This window comes from Peromyscus maniculatus, chromosome 8 (assembly GCF_049852395.1).
Source record: "Peromyscus maniculatus bairdii isolate BWxNUB_F1_BW_parent chromosome 8, HU_Pman_BW_mat_3.1, whole genome shotgun sequence".
Classification (NCBI taxonomy): Eukaryota; Metazoa; Chordata; class Mammalia; order Rodentia; family Cricetidae; genus Peromyscus; species Peromyscus maniculatus.
This window is the reverse complement of record NC_134859.1, coordinates 2481905-2502103: the sequence shown is the minus strand read 5'-3', so window position 1 is coordinate 2502103 and position 20199 is coordinate 2481905. Positions and strand designations below refer to the sequence as shown.

Sequence of the window (20199 nt, the reverse complement as noted above, 5' to 3'; positions counted from 1 at the left end):
CCCAGGCTCTGAGTCATGGTCTGTTCCCCAAACACCATCCAGCTGAGCTTATTACAACCCAAATCAGGCTCCACCCCTCCAGTTTCTCCCATCACATTTAAAATACAATCTAGACCAAGAAGGGCACTGATGCTGCTTCTCTGCCATGACATCCTTCACTCACCTGTCACCCAATGTGCTCCTCATCCTGCTCTCTTCCAGGCCTTCGGCACGTCCAGTCCACTTCCTCCCGAGGCAGTCTAACAGCTCTTGCCTCCACTTTGCTTCTTTCTGGGCCACTGCATGGACAGGTCCTTCCTGTCACGCAGCTATTCACTCTGACAGTCCCCTTCTATAAGGTTTTTGACACTGAATAAAAACAAGACTTTCTTCCCAGGCCATCATTAGTCTTACATCTCCAGTGCATCTTCCCTATAGCCCTCATTACTCCTGGAATTATCTCCTAACTCTGCCCAGGTGCCCTGGCAAGAAAGCCTGGGGATTCTTGTGCAGTGACTGGCTCCCTCGGGGACTTGTCTCAGACAAAGCTTGCAAGGGACTGAGGGAAGTGAACCAGGGCATGAAAGGAGGTGAGTAGAGATGGATTCTGATGTTGTCTGGGCCTCTCCTTCCCTTCGGGACCCCCACAGCAAAAAATGTTTCTCTGAGTCAGCTTGCCTTTGCAAGGGAGACGATCTCTTGTCCCACACAGCCATCAGTTAATGACTGATTGCTGCCCTGGGGAAAAGGACAAAAAGTTTTAGGCAGCCCTAATTGTGTGACACCAGGCTTCTGCATAAAGATGGAGGTGTGAGTGGTTAGGCGGTGGGAATGGGCACACCAAGGGGCCCTGGAAAGAATCTTCTCAGTTTGCCACATGCTCATTTACTAATCTGTGTTTGTCAACCCTGCTAGATTTTATATTTCATGCTGGTAAGGATTTTGCTTGCCTCATTGACTGTGTTTTGTCCCTTAACATATAGTAAGCACTGGTAAGCACAAGTAAACACTGGTTGAAGAAAGATACAATGGGTTAATTCACATGCTAACATACTTTGACTTATTCCATCAGATAATCTTTACAGCCATCCGAGGCAGGACTTTCAAGCCTGAGTCTGTTCCAGACTTAGAATCAAACATGTCTGAGAGCCAATTAGTCCAATAGGTTGGATAAAAATAAACCACAAAGTCAAACTTTTTTGTAGCTTTTACCTGGAGCCTCTCTCCAAATCCCCATGACTTCTTCCATGCACATCAACACTTTCTTTTGTATTTCAAAATATTTATTCCCCAAGCCTCAGGCCATGAGACCAAGAGCCATGGAGAATAAACATAGGATTGTGTTCTTCCATGTTCATCTTTGTTACCACATATGTTAAGATACATTTTAAACAAACAGTAGTGGACAGCAATGTGGCATGTCCGGGGTGTGTGTGGGGGGGTGTATATTTGCCTAGGTGATGCATTAGGGGGCATTAATATTATATAAGGTTACATTTTAATATTAAATATTAATATTTCTGTGGCTTCTTTCTGTAATCCTAGCTCCAATGCCGTAGTTAGAGTTTCTATTGCTATGATAAAATGCCATGAACAAAAATGATTTGGGGAGAAAAGAGTTTATTTCTGCTTACAATTCTCAGGTCACACTCACTAAGAAAAATCAGGGGAAAAAACTCAAGGCAGGAGCCTGCAGGCAGAAACTGAAGCAGAGGTGATAGAGGCATGCTGGTTACTGAATTATTCCTCATGGCTTTCTCAGCCTGCTTTCTTATAACATCTAGAAACACCCACCTAGGGTGTCAGTGCCATGGGCTGGGCCCTCCCACATCAATCATTAATTTTAAAAAGTGCCCCACAGGTTTGTCTGCACAGTCGATCTTAAGGTGGCACTTTCTCAGGTGAGGGTTCCCCTTCTCAGTTAATGCTAGCTTGTGTCATGTTGACAAAATCCAGCCGGCACATGAAGGGAGGAAGAGATAAAAGGGTCCCTGGGGCTATCTGGCCAGCCACTCTAGCTAAAGCAGTGAAATCTCAGTTCAGTGAAAGTTCCTGTCTCCAAAAGTGTGTTGGACAGCCATTGAGAAGAACCTGATGTTGACTTCTATAGGGATGTGCACTCACACCACATGCACTCAGAAGGTGTGTGCATGAGCACATACACCACTCACAAGCACTCACCCCCATATCCACATGCACTCAGAAGGAAGCACATGTGGGTGCATGAGCATACACACACACACACACACACACACACACACACACACACACACACACACACTTTCTTTAACTATGTTGGAGGCATTATCTAGCTACCAACAAGAATATTCCCGAATGCTTCATCCCATGTTCATTCATTGCTAGGGACTCATCAGTCACGTTAAAGAATAATGCTTTAAGACTCGACTCTATTTTAAATATATTCTCATTAACTTCTTGAGAATTTCATATAATTTGTTTTGATCATATTCATCCCACTCTTCCTCCTAACTCTTCTCAGATCTATTCAAATTCCTCCCTTAACTATATGCCCTCTATTTTTTTAATATATAGCCCATTGAGTCCAATTTATAATGTACATATACTCCTGGTTGTTGGTCAACATGCGAGGGACCACCCCTTAAAGGAAGTTGAATCTACTTGGCAAAACGGGATATGGGGAGTAATGGGCTCAACTGACTGGAAGTTGACCTTAGAGAAGTGTAGGGCTACAAAAATAAATCTGAATGTGTCAACAAAAGCAGGACATATGGAATAAAAATTTATGTCTCTGTAGATACTCTGAATCCTGTTAGCAATTTGTAACCTTATGCTTACCTCACCCCTATCCCCCTTATCCAATCCCAAGCTGCATGTAAACTTTTCCTATATAAACCCTTTAAAGTGAGTGCTCAGGGCCATTCTCCTCCACCTGCTGTGTCAGATGCTGGACACTGGACCAGGCTTACTTGTTTTGTTAATAAAAACCTCTGTGTGCTTGCATCGGATAATGGCTCTGTGGTACTCTTGCTTGGGGGTCTTGCGATCTCAGCATCTCTGATTCTGGACAGATAGACTTCTATAGATGTCACAACCCCAACTCCTCAATGCTCCTGAACATCATACATTTGTGGTTTGACTGTGTTATCTTTCTCAGGTCAACATAGTGACCCTCCAGAGGCCATCAGGCCAGGTGTACACTGTACTTCTTTATCATGAGGAAGGGTGTTCTTTGAGCATCTTCAGGAACAGTGTTCTGTGGAATCAATTTCAAAGTTTCTGTTCTTTGGGGATGGTGATAACACTCTGGACAATTCTGAAGATGGCAGTGCTTGGAATTGAACCCAGGCCATCTAAGTGGGAGACAAGTGCTTTTCCACTGAGCTACATTGGTGTTATAAGGTAGGGTCTCACTATATAACTCAGACTAGTCTTGGACTCACGATGTAGCCCAGGCTGCCTCAAACCCATCATCTCCCTGCTTCTACCTCCCATCCACACCAAGCTGGAGTTTTGTTGTTACTTTTTGTTTTAAACAAATTCTAGTCAAAGTGGGAACTGATGAGTTTGGTAATTACTACATGCTAGAATTTTCCAAATTTACTTGATTATTTGTTAATCACATGGAACACATTTAAAATGCTAATTCCCAGGCTCATTTCCTGAAGAGCCAAACACAGGAGCACACGAGAATCTGTAAGCCATTGAACCACCTACTTGCTGAAGAAACAAGGCTCTAAGATCCCCCATTATCTCGTTTTGTGATTTTTGAGTGTGTTGCTCAAGTACTCTCCAGTCTCTTTCCCCATCTAAATACTAGGTATAAAAATATCCCCTTCACAAGGCTGATGCAGCAAAAAACTGCAGAGTTATTTTATGCAGACATGCTTCAAACTCTGCTAAGTGCTGGGGCAGGTCTAAAACAAGTCCAGTTTTCAGCTGATTTTGTTGTAATGGCTCCTAACATATCCAAGTTGATTAAATTATTCTGTTCACAACAGAAACGTGGGGATCCTTTTTTAAAGTTTATTAAGAATTCATAGATGGGAACAGCAGAGTATTAAACCAAGTACCCCTTCTAAGCTTGGTAACCTGAGCAGAGGACATGTGACAAACACGTGGGGTTTATTAATCTCTGCAGACTCTTCGTTTCTGTTGCTGTGGTAAAACATCCTGGGGGAGAAATCATTAGTTTTGGCTCACAATTTCATATTACAGACCATTACTGCAAGGAAGTCAAGGTGGTAGGGGTTAAAGGAACTAGTCACACGGCACCACGTCAAGAGCGGAGAAAGAACGTGTGCGTGCATGCTTGGCTCCTGTGCTCCGCTTGACTACTCCACTCTTACATAGTCCAGGACACCCAACCCAGAGCATGGTGCTGCCCACAGTGGACTATGTCTTCCCACATCAGTAAATACAGCCAAGCCGCAGGCTCTTCCACAGCCAGTGTAGACAAGCCTTCACTGAGACCCTTTTAAGATGATTCGGGGCTATGCCATGTGATCATTCAAGTTACCTCTCACACCAGGTGTTCAGGATTAGGGAAGATGATGGTAACACGAAGTTCACATATGAGAAGCTCCTAGCATTTCTAGAACTTCCTCCATATAAGATGGGAGTGGATGGGGAGTAGGGTAGATGGGAGGCAGGGGTCGGGGTAGGAAAGGAGGGTGGGGAACTGTGGTCAGTATATAAAATAAATGAAAAAGTATTAACTAATTTTTTTTTAAAAAAGATGGTTCAGTGTGATTCCAACTGGCTCTGTTGACACTTGAGAGATTGTCAAAAACTATGATCAATGATGATGCACACCTAGAATTCCAGCAGTTGGAAGGTGGAGGCATGAAGATATGAGTTTAAGTCCAACCTGGGCTACATGATGAGACCCTGTCCTATCTCAAAAAACAATAAAAAAGAATCTGGCCTCTCAGGTTCTTCTCTTTAAATATTCAAACTAGTACATGTGAGACAAAGGTCAAGAATCTGGCTCCTTAGCAAAGCTGGGAAGGAGCTCCACATAGGACACCTGCCTTAAAATGCATGAGGCTCTAGGCTCAGTCTGTGGTGCTGCACAAAAATAAAGAAATAAAACAGTGTGCTCAATCTTTAAAAAGTATTCCTTTTGTAAAGTTCTAGGATCAAAATAAGATCTGGATCACTTGAGTTAAGTATTCATTTCTCCCCTGGCATTATAAGGTGAGGGACATCAGTAGCTCCCTTTGTGAATGAGAAAACTGAGATCAGGACTTTGGTCAGGTTTTGAGGAAGGTCAAAGCTGGAATTAAACCTCGGGCTTCTAAGACAGAGCTTTGCTACATGACACAGTGGTGGGGGGGGGGGGAACCACCTCTCATCTAGGCTTTTTGTTTACATCCAAAAGAGCTGGCATTTATCAGATGCCAGCCTAACCTTAAAAAAAAAACGTCTTTGGTGCCCTCTAGTCAAAGCTATTTTTTAAATCTTGCCTCTTTAAGTCAAAGGGGAAGGAAGAGCAACCTGACCTTGCCTCCCTGAAGCTATGCATTTATGATTGCTTCTTTTGCTCATTACCCTCTGTGTCACACTACCTGGCAGTCCTTTCTGCACCTTGAAGCAAACATGATCAGGGAAAAATGAAGCCACAATAGCATGTTATGCCTGTCCTCAAAATCTTCCAAGCCCTAGGCCCACACAACAACCTACAAGGACTCGCATGACCAAAGTCTCCTCCCTACCCCACCCCAAGATCTCCTCCTCTAGCATGATTTGCCTTTGTCCACTCAGTCCCCGCTGCACCTGCTGACTCTTGCTGTCTCTCAGATGTGCCAGACCTGCTCCTGCCTCAGGGCTTTTGTACAGCTGTTCCCTCTGACCAGAACGCCAGTCTCCATACGCTATATAATTCTTTCCATTGACTGGTCAAATTAGCATTTTCCTACTGAGGCCTTCTTGATCATCCCTCTTTGAGCTGGGACCACACCTGTCTCACCCAATGCACATTATTCTCATGTTTAATTCTCTGTTGACTGCCTTCTTACATATAAAGTAATTTTAATATATGTACTATATGTTCCCACCACTTAGCACAGCAATATAAGCTAGGTAAAAGATTCATGCTCACAACATGCCTCCAGCACCTCTTAAAACCATAGTCAGCTCAGATTAGATGCTCAACAAATACTTTTTGATAGAAGGAATGCTATGGGGTAGTCTTTCTGTACCCTGTGAATATGTGTTGCTACCATTGGTTAATAAAGAAGCTGCTATGGCCTATGGCAAGGCAGAATAGAGCCAGGTGGGGAATCCAAGCAGAGAGACAAGGAGGAGGCAGAGGCAGAGGAGATGCTAAGCACTGTCAGGCGGGGCAAGATGTAATGGAACACAGGTAATGCCACAAAGCCACATGGCAAAACATAAATGAATAGAAATGGCTTAATTTAAGATGAACAAGCTAGCTAGCAAGAAGCCTGAGCCATAGACCAGTTTGTAATTAATATTAATAAGCCTCTGAGTGATTATTTTATAAGCTGCTGCAGGCCAGGTGGGACACAGGAAAACTTCCGGCTACAAATGAATATGTTCATTCATTCACTGAATTATAAGTTCTAGACCCAGGATAGCCATTGATCATGCAGAAATAAGCAAGACCCATTTCTCGGGAAGACCACATCCTACCCAAGCTCAAATACATAAAGCTAGGAACCCTGAAGAGAATACAACAGAGGTTTGCACAAACAAATGTGTGTGTTTGTGTCTGTATCTCTGTGTATTTTTGTGTCTGTGTATATGCACATGTGTATATAGTTTGTGTGTCCATTTGTGTGTCTGGATCATGTATATGTACATGTACATGTGCATTTATTTGTTGCCTTTGTATCTATCTCATCTTTCTGTGTCTGCATGTTATGTATTTGTGTGGCTATGTCTATGTATACATGTGTCTGTTGTGTCTGTATGTCTGTATATATGTATTTGTGTGTCTATGTCTATGTGTGTGTGCATATCCATGTACTGTTGTGTGTGTATGCATGTGCATGTGTCTATTGTGTCTATTTATATGGCATAAGGCTGTGATAGAGAGAATATGCGCATGGAGGTCAGATGGGTTGGTATCAAAATCCCAGCTCAACCTGCCCTCCTTGGCTCTGATCCACAGTGCCTTGCTGACCAACAATCTCTTCCTTTTAGCAGAGATTTAGAGGAAGACTTGGCTCTGAGAGTCACAACAGACCAGATTAGGCCACCTGCCCAAGAATGATTCTCTTTTGATAATTGTAAAAGGCACGGAAAGGAGACTTAATCAATGTGTACAGTGTGAAGAGGAACACATAATGGGATCTGGTGACCCCAAGTTCTCTTTGGCATACTGGCATGAGCTTTAGATTTAAACAGAGAAAGAATTGGGACAGGAAAAAAAGATGTATGCATAAAGAAAACACAATTCTAAATGAATCAAGGGCCTCAACATAAGACCAGGTACCGTGAGTCTGACAGAAAAGAAGAGAATAGGCTCGAACCCACTGGCACAAGAAAGGACTTTCTGAACAGGAAACTGATAGCAGACAGTGAGACTAGAAATTAATAAATGGGACCTCATGAAGCTAAAACTTCTGCATAGCAAAAGACATCATCATTAGAGCAAAGTAGCAGACTATAAAATAGGAAAAGTTATTTAACAATTATACATCTAATATTGTATATCTCAAATGTAAAAAGAACTAAAAAACTTAACATAAAGAAAACAAATGACCCATTATCAAAATGCATACAAAACTAAGCAGAGAGTGTGCACACAATGAAACACTTGAAGAGATGATCAACTTCCTCAGCCATCAGAGAAATGCACACCAAAACTACTCTGAGAAGTCATCTTACTCCAGTAAGAATTGCCAAGATCAACAAAACAGCCTACAGCACATGCTGTCAAGGATGCACTGAAAGGGGAAAACCTATTCATTGCTAGTGAGAGTATAAACTGGCATAGCCACTATGGAAATCAGTATGGAGGTTTCCCAAAGAGATGAAAATTAAGCCACTACAAGACCTAGTTATACCACTCTTGGACATCTACCCAAAGGGCTCTACATCTTACTACAGAGATATTTGCTCACCCATGTTCATTACTGCTCTATTCACAATAGCCAGGAATTGTAAAGGGTCTAGATATTCATTAGGATAGTGAAAATGTGGTATATTTACACAATGGGATGCTATTCAACTGTTATGAAAAACTAAACTATAAAAGTTCACTTAAATGGATAGAGCTAGAAACAATCATTCTGAGTAAGATAACCCAGACCCCAAGAAAGACAACTATTGCACATTTTCTTATACTTTGATGGTAGCTTTTAAGTTTTAGATAAGTGTGTTTCAGTCAGAAAAACCACAGAGCTTAGGTATCTGAAAAGGGACCAGATTGAGGGTGGGAGTGACTTCCAAGGAAGGGAAAGTAAAATATATTGTTATAAAGGGAAACGAGAACAGGGGGATTCAATGGGGAGAGGGATGGGAGGGCAGGGCAAAGGAAGAAATATGGGAAGGGATAACTAACACTAAAGGCCTTTTTTTAAAAAGGCCTATGGAAACCTATGGCTGTAGAAGCTTCCTAAAATACACACACATGTGAAAGGAATTTAAATGGTATCACCATATAATAGGATAGAAAATGCCCCAACTAGACAACTTATGCAACCAATAAAACCATTTGGTTGAGTCATTGGCCAAGGAGGCCCATCCCATAAATCTCCTCAAACATCAGAGGCTATTGCCAAGAGTACTGGTTACTCTCCATAACCCAATGATAAGGCCCTATTGCTGAGGACACCACTTATTCATGTCATTGAACACAGAGAAGTTGAGCTGGTACCTAACTAGAGGCTTCATTCCTAGTATGCTCATGGTACTACAAGGTATTTTGCATGCTACTAGAGGAGAACAGTAACTAGTACCACCCAGATGCAAATCCTTCAGCCGACAACAGCAGCCTGCATGCAAGCTGGACTGGTGCAACTGGGGCACAAATGCTATGGGACTCAACAACCATTTTTCGAACACTAGATTTAAGGCTGACTCAGATGAGATGGAACCCATACCTGGGACAACACTAAAATGGCCCAAAAAACTAGGATAGGCTGTCTTAGTCACTGTTCTGTTGCTGTGAAGAGACACAATAAACACAACAACTCTTACTAAAATAATAATAAAGCATTTAATTGAGGGCTTACTTAGCTTCAGAGACTTAGAGTCCATTATCATCATGGAAGGAACATGGAAGGACTGAGAGAGAAAGCCCATGCAAAGCCCAGTCTCTCTCTCTCTCTCTCTCTCTCTCTCTCTCTCTCTCTCTCTCTCTCTCTCTCTCTCTCTCTCTCTCTCTCTCTCTCCCGCCTCTGCCTGCCACCTTAGGATGTAGCTGTCAGCTACTGCTCCAGCACCGTGTGCACTGCCATGTTCCTTCCATCCAACAAGGCCACACCTCCTAATCCTTGTAATCCTTTCAAACAGTTCCTCCCACTTCCTAGTGACCAAGCATTCAAATATATGATCCTATGGTGGGGCGGGGGGGGGGGGGGGGGGGAGCATTCTTATTTAAACCACCACATAGGTTGTGGGCCCTAGGGGAAAACCTACTACTATATGAGGATTCATCTACATTGGATTGGCCTGTGGGAATTATCATAATTAAATTCACTGATGTTGGAAGACTCAACCCAGTGTGGGCAGTACCATTTCCTAGGTAGGGCAACCTGAAATATATAGGAGTTCAGAAATCAAGTTAAGCATGGGTAACAAGTAAGTGAGCATGTGTTCATTCTCACTGCTCGTGACTGTGACTGTAATGTGAGGAGCTGTGTGAAGTTCCTGCCTTGACTTCCCCACAGTGATAACTGCAAGATGGAAATGTAAACTGAAATAAGCTTCTTTCTTCCCTAAGCTGCTTTGTGTCAGGTCATTTTGTCACAGTAACAGAAACGAAACTAGAATAGATCCCTCAGTTACTCTTTGTGCCTTTAGCCTTGAAGGACAAAAATAAGAATCTCCATATAGACACTCCTGGAATGATTAAGAAGCCTATATATAGAATTGAGCAGATGACAGACCTAGAGCAAAGGAAGCAACAAAATGAGGTAGCAATACTAGGTGTTCATTCAGATTTTAGCTACCTTGTAGGGCCCATCGAGTAGTCAATGCTTTTAAGCAAAAACAGCTTCTAGGAACCAGGTACACTCCCTGAAAAACAATCTCCTTGTTTTCCTGGGTTCCTTAGCCTTTAGAGCCCCTGATCTTCTGCAGAGAAAGCGGTCTTGGGATTATCTTCACATTAGTACACACAAACATTCTCTATTGAAACCAAGATAGGAAAGGTACTTTAAAATCTCAGACTCCTTTTGTCTTCTAAACCAGTCTGTGTAAGTGAAAAACATTTCTCCCACCTTTTCCCAGCAGATGCATCTGCTCTACCTTCACATCCTAAGAAGCAAATTGAGAGACTATTTGGACACAAGGGTTCTCGATATTTCTGTCACCCGATACCCTGAGATAATTCTGTCGACTTTTTCTTGCAATCCTGTTGGGTGGTATTTTTCAGAAGAGGGTCTTAAACCGTTGTATGCCAGCATATCAACAACAGAGCCAAAGCTGAGGTCTGGCTGAGTCCAAGGCCAAAGCAGCTCATGCCCATCACCACTGAGACACAGCAGAGCAACCTGAAGATGTCAAAGCGGGGCAGAGAATGCATCCTTTCCCGTCTCCTTCCTCTGTACCTATATGAAATATTAATTCCCTTAGTCTTTGCAAATACAAAAGCTGACTAAGACACACATCATAAAATATGCAAGAGAAAACTTCCACCTTCATTTCAGTTTTGTATTGAAAATGCATTTGAATGACTTTCTTCCCTGCTGCCTGTGTTGAACCGGGGATCGTCTCTGCCCAAAGAACATGGTGCCTGTAGAGTAGCAAATAATCAAGGACAAATTCCCACCAGAACCTGACCATCCCAGCTCTGGGCATCAACCAACACTGAACTTCAATTGCTTTAGGAGACAAGAGGACCAGAAGGGTCTCCTATCCAGCCAGCCTAGATGAGGAGAAATTGAGAGGAACAAATTGGAAAGTTAGGGTCAGAGAATCCACAAGGAAAAAAGAAAGCCACTGCTTATTAATTTCCCAAAGGAATGGGACTTCTGCCATTCCTGGGTTTTTTAAAGTTGGTAACTTTTTACCACCTTTTTTCTTGGAAAAAAAAATACGCTTTGACCAGATATTTCCAAGATGAAAGTGTATACAAAGAAGAGAAAAATTAACTGTAACCCCCTCAAAACAATGGTGGCCACTCACATTAGAACAGAATAGTCCCTATGGGAGTGGGGTTGTAATGAGAAAGAGACACACAAGGAGCTTCAATTGTCTTCATAATTATTTCTTTCACTCAATGTGAGATACCTGAACATTCAGTGTATTGCTTCTCTGATAATCTGTTCATACATCTTAGATATTGCAGAAGAAATGTTTGAAAGACTGTCTTGCCTTCTGCTCCCAATGCCTCCCCTCCTTCATAATGAACTTTGTTATCAGACAGAGCCCATATAAAAGCTGGGTGTGGTGATACATGCCTGTAACCCCAACATTGAAGCAGAGACAGAAAGTTCCCTCAGCCTTGCTGGCCAGTTAGTCTGGATGAATTGGTGAGCCCCAGGCTCAGTGAGAGACCCTGTCTCAAATAATAAGGTGAACAGGAACTGAGGGAAACACCCAACCTGATGTCAACCTCCAGCTTCCACAAGCATGTACACACTTATGCACATATATGTGCATGCACACACAGAGAACTAGAAGTAGTTCTTGGATGGATGGATTAACGAACTAACTCTAAGCTTGACTTTGCCTTCATTGAGAAGGCAGACCTGGCCATATCTATCCTGCAAATGTCATGAGAGCTGGATGCCCTGGCCTCTGTAGATTGTCTCTCTAGTTCCCTACCTGCGTATAGCTGACAGATGAGAAATGGACCTCACTGTATGGTTATTTTGTTCTTCCAACATTCCTGCCTTAGTTTATAGAGAGAGGTGCCCACCACCCTACTTACCGAAAGCTCTCTCTCTCTCTCTCTCTCTCTCTCTCTCTCTCTCTCTCTCTCTCTCTCTCTCTCTCTCTCTCTCTCTCTGTGTGTGTGTGTGTGTGTGTGTGTGTGTGTGTGTGTGTGTGTGTGTGTAAGGCAGATACAGTAAAGAGCCCTAGGATATTCATTTTAATATAATCCCTTTGAACCTCAAAACACATTTGACACAAAACATGATGGCACATACAATTCTACCTTCCTTTCAACTACTGTTTACAAATGTTGCTTGCTCCAGCTTAGCTCAGGAAAGCTTTGCAAGGCTCTGGTGGTTAATTATAGCTGGGACTGTGAAACCTGAGCCACACTTGGAGATCAATAGCTTTGACTAGACTGGGAGGGAAGAAGTGTCACTCAGGCTAGAAGAGCTGAAAGCTAGCAACCCCAGGAACCAGAGTCTCTGTAAAGGAGTGGGCTCTCTCCAAGTTCTATTTGCAACAGCTCCTGCAAACCATAGCTGGTACAAAAACAGCCTGTGTTTCTCAAAGAGAACCTGGTAGGTTTAGCCACAGTTCCCCAGAGAAGCAGAAATGATCATGTATATTCATGTAATACATAGGGTAATAAACACAACATACAAACACATGTAATAAATATAATATGCAAATATATACTACATACCACATACAGTATATACTGTGTGTGATACATAGTTATCAAGAAGCTTATTGTAAGGTACTGGCTTCTCCCTAAAAACTGGAGACCCAGGAAGGCTGCTGGGAGGTCCAAGGCCTGAGACCCAGGAAGGCTGCTGAGGGGTCCAAGGCCTGAGAACTGGAGACCCAGGAAGGCTGCTGAGAACTTCTATGGCCTGAGAACTAGAGAATCAATGGTGTAGATTTCAAGCTGAGGCTGATGGCTTGAGAATCAATAAAAGCAAGTTCAAAAGATCAAAGAACTAGCTCAAAGAGTGAAACAAAACAGAGTTTCATTCTTTTCCTCTTCACTCTTGGTTCTGTTCAGGCTCACTCACATTAAGGAGGTCAATTTTTGTTAGAGTGTCCATCAATTTGCATTCTAATTTCTCCCAGAAAGACTCCCAGGGACACCCTGAAATAATGTTTAACCAGGTTTCTAGGCATCCCATGATACACCCCAGCTGACACATAAAGTTAACCAGCACATTTGGCCTCTATTCTGTGGTGGAGAAAATATGATATGATTCACCTATTCAATGATTACCCACTCTAGACTGGGCATTAAGTAAAGATATACAGTGAACAAGATCTGTTCATCCAAAACTTCATATCTTCATGAAGAGAAACAAGACAAATAGAAAAAAGGAAAAAGAAGAAAACATAGAGGATGAGTGCCTTTTCAAATAAATTAAAATGGAATGAAATAATAAGGAAGGGCGGAGCAGCGACTAACGCTGTGGAAGTGAAATGTGGTGTGGAGGGAAGAAACGGGCTCTACAAGATCACGAAAGCAAACCAGCAAGAAAGAGCAACTCACACGGAAGCCCTGGGTGGTACCTCAGCCAATCGTCTCACCTCTGTGACAAAAACCACTCAAGCCACTCAAAGGAGAGGGTTGCTTTGCTCCTGATTTAGAGGATACAGCCCACCAGAGCAGGAAAGACACTGTGACAGCAAGGCCACTTTAACTGTCAGCCTGACACAGTCTAGAGCCACCTGAGAAGAGAGGCTCACTTGAAGGATGGCCCGGATCAGATTGGCCTGTGGGCACATCTGCGTGAGATTGCCTTGATTGTTCATTGACATAGGAGGGCCCATCCTTCTGTGGGTGGCACCATTCCCTGGGCAGGTCGGCCTAGGTTGCAGAAGCATGCGTCTGTGATATGCAAGCCAGCAGTTTTCCTCCATGGTTTCTGCTTCAAGTTCTTGCTTGAGTTCCTGCCCTGACTTCCCTGTAATACAATGTGAAAAATGAAATAAACCCTCTCCTAAGTTTTACTTTATCAGTGTGCTTTAGCACAGCGACAGAAAGCCAACTCAAGAAGGTACAGCCCAGCCGGAAGCAGAGAGAATTCTGGCAGGAAATGCAGCTAAGTTACAACCCTCAAAATGCCCTCCTCCATCAAGCCACTTCTTCCAGCTAGGCCCTACCTGTTAAAGGTTCCATGGTGTCTTAAAAAAGCACTGTCAAGTAGGGACCAAAATGTGCAAGACCTTGAGTTATGCAGTCATTTCACATTGAGCTCACGACAGATGGGCACCGTAGTTTTGGAAACTCAGTAAGTGAAGTCAGAGCTGCAAATAATATTAAGATGGTAGGTAATTGCTTTGAAAACCATGTCAGAGTTGTTATTTGATCCTAAAAAGTATAAAGAGCCTTATAAGGGCCTTAAGCAGGGGTATAATGTGGTGAGTTTTATGTTTTCATAAGATTGCTCTGGTTGTTTGTGGAGGATACGCCATACAGGGTGTGTGAAATCATAAAACTATCCTGAAGGGCAGATCAAAGGGACCATGATGAGCCTGAACTTAGAAAATGCCTTTCTTGTTTGCTATCCTACTAGGAAAAAAATCCTCTGTACTTTCCTAGGGTGAGGATAAACCTGGGCGGCAGAGGCATCCTTTTCCTAGGGTGAGGATACACCTGGGCGGCAGAGGCATGGCAAAGCATCCAAATTTCAAGTTTATGCACCTGTTGTGGAGAAGAGGGGCGGCTAGTCCAAGCTCCAAACTCCATACAGATTTTGGTGGATAGAACCTATTATTAAACAGGACAGGACTTAAACAAAATTTGCAACTCACACATTGTAGCATCCGCATGCTCTCTTGGGTTAGAATTTTGTCCATTTATTTTTGTAGTTTTATACTCTTCCCAACAATTAAAACATCAGCTCCTGTAGGACAGGAACTTTTTTGCTTTTTCTTGACCTCTGTGGCTAGAGGGATAAGCACTTAGAGACACTGATACTTCTTATTAAATTACTAGATAATGTGAAAGGCCAGAAAGGGTAGCAATTGAGTATTGATAGAGATTTCTCTGTAAAGACATTGTGGGATCGCTTTTCATGCATTGTTTTTATGCATCTTCATTTTTGCCAATTTTATTGAATGATATGTTTCTAAACAGAATGGGTATAGTTTGGATAAATTCCAAGTCATCACTAACATTGACAATGACTAACTAGTAGCAATCGAGTTCAAACTTGTTAATGTTTACATGCACTCACTGGGTAATAATGACACAGTGCTGCATGGTTCCATTTATTCTTTCATGCCACAACATTTATTGCAAGCCATTCTACAACAGCCCTTGTCCTGGGCAACAGAGAAAATTGTTGAAGTATAATTTAAAAAAAAAAAAGGTAAAATTATGCAGATGCAAAGTAAAACATGCTGGAGAATTTACTTGTTAATGAGGGTCCTAGTTAACACTGTCAACTTAACATAGTCTAAAGCTATCTGAGTGGAGAACCTTCTTTGAGGAACTGCCTACATCACATTTCCCATGCACTTGTCTCCAGAGGGCTGTCTTGATCACTAATTGATGCAGGAGGGCCTAGCCCTACTTTGGGCATCACCATCCCTAGGCTAGTGGTGTTGGGTAAGATGAAATAAATACTTGGTTCCTAAAGTCACTTTTGGCCAGACTGTTTTTATCACAGCAACAGAATGAAACTCTGACAATTTGTAAGGCAAGTAAACAGATTGCTAGCATCTCAAAAGAAGAGGCAGGCTATATACATGTATCAGAAAAGCTGAAGTGATTCTGCAATGGATGACAAGGCTGGCTTCTTCCACAGCCGGGAAGCACCACTGCACAGAACTAGACCTCTGGTGCAAGCAATTTTAGCATACAGGTAAACAGGAATTATTTTAGATTACTACTAGTTATTTACAGCTAAAAGTGCTGTCAGATAACTGAATATAAAGAGAGGCCAGAGACTAATATGCAATAAACTGGAGGAGCAGACTCGAGACAATGAGTTTTGTATGGATCATAATTTTTCCATACATAAGGAAGATAGTTAAGATATGGTCTCTCACTTCCCATCAGTGGCTAGAAAACATGGATCCACAACAAGCCTGCTTTGCTCTGGATAGGAGAATGGTAAAGTCTTTGTCCTTTTCTGTTTATGAGGCCAGTGTGAGAAAACAAAGACTGTGTGTGTGTGTGTGTGTGTGTGTGTACACACACACACACACATATGGATCTTGTCCAAAAGACAGAGGGGGAAAGCTATCATTTGTTTCTAAAGGGCATTCTAAACTTCTCTGCTTTAATAATTTTATTACAAACTGATAAGGAAATAGACACTTATAAAAGTAAAATGCAAACCATTTTCCATGGGAATGAAGAAAATTATATCTTGGACTTCCCACCTTCTACGAGTCTTATTTCTCACCCACTGAGGGTGCAACTAGCAAAAGGCAATAGTGTACATAAACCAGACAAACAAATAAGTAGACTAGAGGTTAACTGGGGATGAACAAGAAGAGCGAGCTGAAATGGTCCTCATCTAAAACATATGAGAGCATGGGGAACTGAGGGTCGACAAATGAAGGAAGGTGTCCAGAGAAGGTTGTGTCCTCAGCAAAGCCAGGGGCAATGCCTCCTGCAGAAATGTTGGAACTGAGATTTCCTATTCTTCATCTCATGTCATTGTTTACTTTGTTTCACTTGTTTCACACTGTGACTTCCCACTATTAGCAAAAACAAACAAACAAACAAAAACAAAACAAAAAAAAAACCCTTCAGCTCATGCCTGCTCTGGGGCTAGAGACGGGTCAGTAGTTAAGAGTCTTTACCGCTCTTCAACAAGACCCGAGTTCAGTTCCCAGCACCCATGTGAGGCAGCTCACAGCCACCTCTAGCTGTAGCTCTGAGGGTTCAATGCAATCTCTGACCACTGTGGGCACGACACTCCCATGGCATACACTTGTGGAACATACACACACCACTTAAAACTAAAATCTTTATGAAAAATAAGGCGAGTGATTGAGGAAGACACCTGAACAGACAAGACACCTGAACAGACCTCTAGTCTCCCGCGCGCGTGCGTGCGCGCGCGCACACACACACACACACACACACACACACACACACACAAATATGTATCTATACCTCCCTCTACACACACAAACATGTTTCAGCTTACAAATCCCATGCTTTATGCTAGAAGTAGTCAAGGAAAAACATTTTTTTGAAGGGTTGGCTCTTGTCCCCTCCCTATGATTCAGTTCCTGAACAATAAAATCCATGCATCCAGTTCAGTTTGGAATGACTTCCCGGGCTTGTCCTTAAGCATGCAGAGTTTATACAGTGTTCTGAAGGTATAAACACATCCTTATAAGACTTCACTGCTTCTATAGATGAACTGAAGGCCCAGAAAACTAGCTGGGAGTGACAGAATGAATAGTAGTGTTCCGATCTTTTTCCTCTGCAATGCTGTGCTTCTCTACATTGAATGGAGCTTTTAAGATTAATACCAACCTTGCTTGGAGTGTGGGCCTGTGTTTCAGTCTTCAGGATGGAGAGAAAATATATAACAACATGAGCTAAAGTGGTCTGGATCCACTGGGAACCATGGTCTCCCAGCTTTTTCCAGGCTGGGCTCAGAGAATACCAAATCTCCATAGGTTCTCCTGCATCTCTTGTGATTTCAAAGTAAGTCCCCTTTTCCTCTGACTCAGTCCCACTGACAAAGCACAGTTCTCTTTGTCTTCTTCATATCATTTTCTCTGTGATTTTATCTTCTACTCATCTTCCTTCCACAATCATACAATGTGAAGAGTTTCCAGTAAAGATTTTTAGAGTTCTTGATGGATATTCTGTTGCTTGACTGTAGCAACACTTTCATTATGTATATGTGTGTCAAGTATTATGTTGTAATGCCTTCAATGTGTAATGAAAGCTGAAACTAATATATATATATATATATATATATATATATATATATATATATATATATATTGTGTTCGTATATGAAATTTCAAAGAATAAATAAATAAATAAGTATGGTGCTCCAATCCAACAGAAGGCAGGAGCCAAAAATCTTTGCCTTTCACCAGAGATTCTTGGTGGAATCTGGAATCAGCTTAATGGGTATTTCTTTCTCTTGTCTTTTCTTCTTTTTTTGGTCTCTCTGTCTCTCTGTGTGTCTCTGTCTGTCTGTGTCTTTCTCTGTGTGGTGTGTGTGTGTGTGTGTGTGTGTGTGTGTGTGTGTGTGTGTGTGTGTGTGTGCAGGTGCCTGCAGAGACCAGAAGAGGGCATCAGATTGCCTGGGGCTGCACTACAGCTTTACATGGGTTCTGGGTTCAAATCTCAGGTCCTAGTACTTGTAAACTACCAGCCCAGTCTCTTCTCGGTTCTTGTTAGTTCTAGTTGTTCAGTAGCTCATATTTTGTACCTGATATGTCAAAGGAGGAAAATGGTCTCTGAACAGATACAGTCTCCAACTTATCATAGGGTAAAAGGGAAAGAAATCCACCATGACCCTGAAACCAGAGCCAGTGTAAGAAACATACCCTGAAACTAGAGCTAAAAGGTTAAAAGGGACCAGTGAAAGAAACATACTTTGGCCCTGAAACCAGAGCCAAAGAAACAAAGCACAGTTCTCTTTGCCCCTGACCAACTCAGCACAAAACCAACCAATTCCTGAGCAGGAAAACCACCGATCCCTGAGCCAGTCTCTGAGCTTGTCAAGCTCAGGGGATTGAAATTTGACCAATTCCCACCCGGAAAATCTTCTCCCTGGAAAAACCCCACCCCTAAGAAGCCCTATATAAGCCCTGTGCCTGTTCAGCTGGCAGCTGTCCTTCTCCACCCTGGCAGAGGCAGCCACTCTCCTGGATTCCTCCTTTCTCAATAAAGCTCTTGAAAGAGTTTGGGGTGAAGACTTTCTTTTCCTCCAGAGCAGAATCTCCGCTGGGCTCCCGCTTAAGGGATCTCCCTTAAGGGAGCGGAACAGAAGTAACAACTTTTTGCCAGAACCAGAACAGATTGCTACATTTCTGCCGCCGCCGCCCACCCTCCCCCCAGCAGAGTGAAGCAAAGAACAGAGAAGTCACACTTGGCCAGAGCTGAGAAGAAAGGGACATCTCTGCTGGGAAACTCCCTAGTGGAGTGGAGCAGAGCTCAGCTATAATGGTTCTCTCACACACAAACTGTAGGTATTGTTTGACTTCTGGCAGTCAGGGTACCTGTCCCTCCAGAGCTGTAACACTTGCACTTACAAGGGTTTAAGATTTCTCAGTTTCACAGCTCACAATGGAGCAAAAGCAATCTACATCCAGGAGAAACATCCCGTTTCTCCTGAGTTTTTCTCCACCCCTAATAGCTTGATCCCCTCTTACCATGCTGAATGGTGGCTGTACAGATTAGGTTCATTAAAAGCACCTTCGGGGCTGGGGCTAGAGTAGTTGACTGGCATGCATGAACTCCTGAGTTCCATCACGTAAACCAGGCACGATGGCAGGTGCCTGAAATCTTAACACTAGAGAGGTAGAGTGACCAGGTTTAGAAGTCCAAGGTGATCCTCTGCTAAGTAAAGAGTTCAGTGCAAACCTGGAATACATTGACACCCTGTCTCAAAGGGGGGGGGGCAATGATGATGGGGCTCAGTGGATAAAGAAACTGCTATCCTAGAGCAATAACCTGAGTGCAAATCCCCAGAATCCATATAGAAGCTGGGGCAGTAGCATGCATATCTGTAATTCCATAGCTCCTGTGCTGAAGTGGGCAGCAGAGACAAGAAAACCCCCGAAACTGGCAGGCCAGCTAGCCTGACTTCCACAGCAGGGACACTAGAGATCTGTCTCTGACAAAGTAGAAGGTGGGATGTTGTGGAATATTAATTTAAGATATGTTACATTCATTTGTATTGTGGAATATTTGTTTAATGATGCAAAGATATGTTACATTTGTTTGATTAAATAAGCAACTAGCTGACAGGAAATGGTAGGGAAGAACCAGGTGTAGCTAGGGTTCTTAAGTGGGGACTGAGCAGAAGGACACCCTGTTTGGGGGGGAGATGTGAGCTAGGAGAGAAGGTTGGCTAGTTGCTTGCTATTCAGCCTCTCTGAGGGAGCAGAATTTCACCTCAACCTCTGAATCCTAATCTCTACAGAAGGTTAGAGCTCTAGATAAAGTTCCCTTTAGCGGCTGTGATAGAGCCCGTGCCTGAGGGACCAGAGTTCCCGCCTGGCTGCGGTCAGTGCGGCTGA

At 42.8% G+C, this 20199-nt stretch overlaps 1 long non-coding RNA gene across 7 annotated transcripts in view; it reads right to left on the bottom strand.

Annotated features, from left to right (window-relative positions):
* The window catches only part of LOC143274520 (uncharacterized), a 331539-nt gene that overhangs the window by 113523 nt on the left and 197817 nt on the right, over positions 1-20199 (bottom strand). Inside the window, exon 1 of one of the 7 annotated variants that reach the window (XR_013053153.1) lies at positions 164-9205. The exons of the other annotated variants lie outside the window; for them this stretch is intronic. This is a non-coding gene — a long non-coding RNA (uncharacterized LOC143274520). Of the gene's footprint in view, positions 1-163; positions 9206-20199 lie in introns of those variants that run through there. 7 annotated transcript variants of the gene reach the window in all.